The following is a 3,008-nucleotide window of genomic DNA, read 5'->3' as shown; positions in this document are numbered from 1 at the left end:
GCTAGTTCCAAGTCCTCTTCTGAATACAGCTTGAATTTCTGGCAGTTCCCTATTGATAAACCACTGCATCCATTTTAGAATGACCTTCAGCAAAATTTGAGTTTGTGTAACATTAATGATATTGTTCAATGATTTCCACATTCTGTTGGGTCACCTCTTTTTGGAACGACACAAATATGGATCTCTTCCAACTGGCTGGGTACACAGCTGTCTTCAAAATTACTTGGCACACATGGATGAGTGCCTTTGATTGCATCAGTTTGTTGAAACATTCCAATTTGTATTCTGTCAATTCCTGGGTCCCCGTTTTTCGCCAACACCTTCAGTACAACTTGGGTTTCTTCATCCTTCAAAACCATCGATTCTTAATCATACACTACACCTCATGAAACAGTTGTGTAGGTACCAATTCTTTATGGTACAGTGACTCTGTATTCCTTCCATCTTCTTTTGATGCTTTCTGTACCACTCAATATTTGGCCCACAGAATCTTTCAATATTACAAGTTGAGGCTTGAATCTTTTCTTCAGTTCTTTCGGCTTGAGGAATGCTGAGCATGTCTTCTTTTTTTTGTTTTTTAACTCCAGGTCTTTGCACATTTCATTAAAATACTTGACTTTGTCTTCTTGAGCATCCCTTTGAAATTTTCTGTTCAGCTCTTTTAGTACGTCCTTTTTTCCAGTTGCTTTAGCTACTCTATGTTCAAGAGCAAGTTTCAGTCTCTTCTGGTACTCATTTTGATCTTTTCTTTTTTCCTGTCTTTTTAATGATCTTCTGCTTTCTTCCTATATGATGCTCTTGATGTCATCCCATAACTCTTACGGTTTTCAGTCATTACTGTATAAAGTATAATACCAAATATGTTCTCAAGATGGTGTCTAAATTCAGGTGGGAAGATGACATTTTGATTCTCGTAGACTTGCTTTAATTTTCTTAACTTGAGTCTGAACTTGAATATCAACAATAGATGGTCTGTTCCACAATTGGCCCTTGGTCTTGTTTTGGCTGATGATACTGAATTTCTCCATCACCATTTACCACGGATTCCCATGTATTCCATCTGGTGATGGAATATAGTCACCATTTATTTTGTTTAAGAAAGGTATTTGCAATGAAGAAATCATTGGTCTTGTAAAATTCTACCATGGGGAATTCCAGCATTGTTTCTATCACCAAAGCTATATCTGCCCACAACAGGTCCATCTTTTTAATAAAATAAAAGCAAGATAATGTGCTGGACCATATGTCAATTTGACCCACAAGATCAGTGGTTCAAACCTATCAGCCACTCCTCGGAAACCCTATACTCAGGGTCACCATGAGTCGAACTGACTCGATGACACTTAACAACTTTTATATTCCAAACACCAGTAATTATCAATTCATCTTGATTGTGTATGTGATCAATTTCAGCCCTGCATTCATCGTAAAAAAGAACATTTCAAGATTTACCTTGAAGTACAACGCTGTCTTTGATAGGGAGAACTGGCAGAATTCTTCATCACTGGCTTTGGTGGTTGCTTTGTAAATCTGAATAATAGTGGTGTTGACTGGTCCTTCCTTGTAGGTGTATGGGTATTATCCTATCACAGACAGCACTGGGCTTCAAGATAGATCTTGAAATGTTCTTTGTGACCATGAATGCAAGACCAGTCTTCTTCAACTGGATGTTTCCTGCATATTAAACCATGAATGTCCAATTTCAAATGGTCAGCATCAGTCCATTATTTCAGCTCACTAGGCTACCAGTCTTTATGCGTTCCATTTCATTTTTGATGACTTCCAGTTTTTCTAGATTCATACTTGGTACATTCCACGTTCTGAATATTAACAGATGTTTGCAGATTTTTCTTTTCATTTTAATTTGTGCCACATCAGCTAATGAAAGTCTTGTAAAAGTTTTGTTCTTTCCATGTCATTAAGGTCAGCTCTATTTTGAGGCGGCAACCCTTCCCCAACAATATGTGAGTGCTTTCAAACCTGAGGGACTCGTCTTCAGCATTGTATTTGACAGTGTTCTCCTGTTATTCATAACGTTTTCAGTGGCTACCCATGCAGAAGTGGTCTTGACTCTCCTTCCTAGTTTGCCTTATTCTGAAAGTTCAGTTGAAACCAGTCTACCATGGGTGATCCTGTTGGCATTAAAATATAGGTGGCATAGCTTCTCACCATAGCAACACACAAGTCACCATAGTATGACAAAGTGACAGATGAGTGGTGGAAGCAGAATCATATACTCCAAAACCCACATCTTCAGTTGATTCTGACTCGACATGACCAATAGGACAGTGACAACTGTCTACCAAGGGTTCCCAAGGCTGCAAATATTTATGGAAGCCAATGGACACTTCTTCCTCCCAAGGAGAAGCTGGTGGGTTCAAACCATTAACCTTTCAGTCAGCAGCTGAGCGTTTGAACCACTTTGTTACAAGGGCTCCTTCACAACTATGTTGTTGTTAAGTGCTGTGGAGTGTGTTCTGACTCATAGCAACTCTACAGTATTAGGTTTCCTAGGCTATAAATCTTTAGGGGAACAGAAAGCCTCATCTTTTGCCCACAGAGCAGCTGGTGGGCTTGAACTGCTGACCTTGTGGTGAGCAGTCCAGTGCTTATCCACCAGAGCCACAGTGCTCCCCTCCATCAGTACTGGGATTATGATTTACAATACATATCTTTTGGGGCACATTCATTCCATAATATCACCTCGGTTAGTTAATACAAGTTCTTGTCCTCCTCATTATTCTGACAGCACGCTGCTGATTTCTTCTCTTCTCATTGTACAATAAAAATCTTTACTTAGCTACTTTCCAGCTTTGTCAGCTAACCATCTAGTTTGTGTGCTTTCTAGTTACTCAGGTAACTTGCTTGTTCTCTGCCTAACTAGTCAGACAGTTCGCTTGTCTGCTTTCTAACTTTCCTGATGCTTAGTTCCTGGACTTCTTTCTAGAGATCCTGCATGGTGCAGATGGTGAAGTATTTGGCTGCTAACTGTAAGACTTCAGGTTTGA

General features: G+C 39.5%; 1 protein-coding gene across 2 annotated transcripts in view; it reads right to left on the bottom strand.

The window, feature by feature from the left end:
* Positions 1 to 3,008, bottom strand: part of PTPRG (protein tyrosine phosphatase, receptor type, G) — a 1,006,925-nt gene that overhangs the window by 124,500 nt on the left and 879,417 nt on the right. The gene's annotated exons all lie outside the window — the stretch shown is intronic.

Source organism: Chrysochloris asiatica, unplaced genomic scaffold (assembly GCF_000296735.1).
Source record: "Chrysochloris asiatica unplaced genomic scaffold, ChrAsi1.0 scaffold00046, whole genome shotgun sequence".
Lineage (NCBI taxonomy): Eukaryota > Metazoa > Chordata > Mammalia > Afrosoricida > Chrysochloridae > Chrysochloris > Chrysochloris asiatica.
The sequence above is the reverse complement of the archived record's forward strand: the minus strand, read 5'-3'. Positions and strand labels throughout refer to the sequence as shown.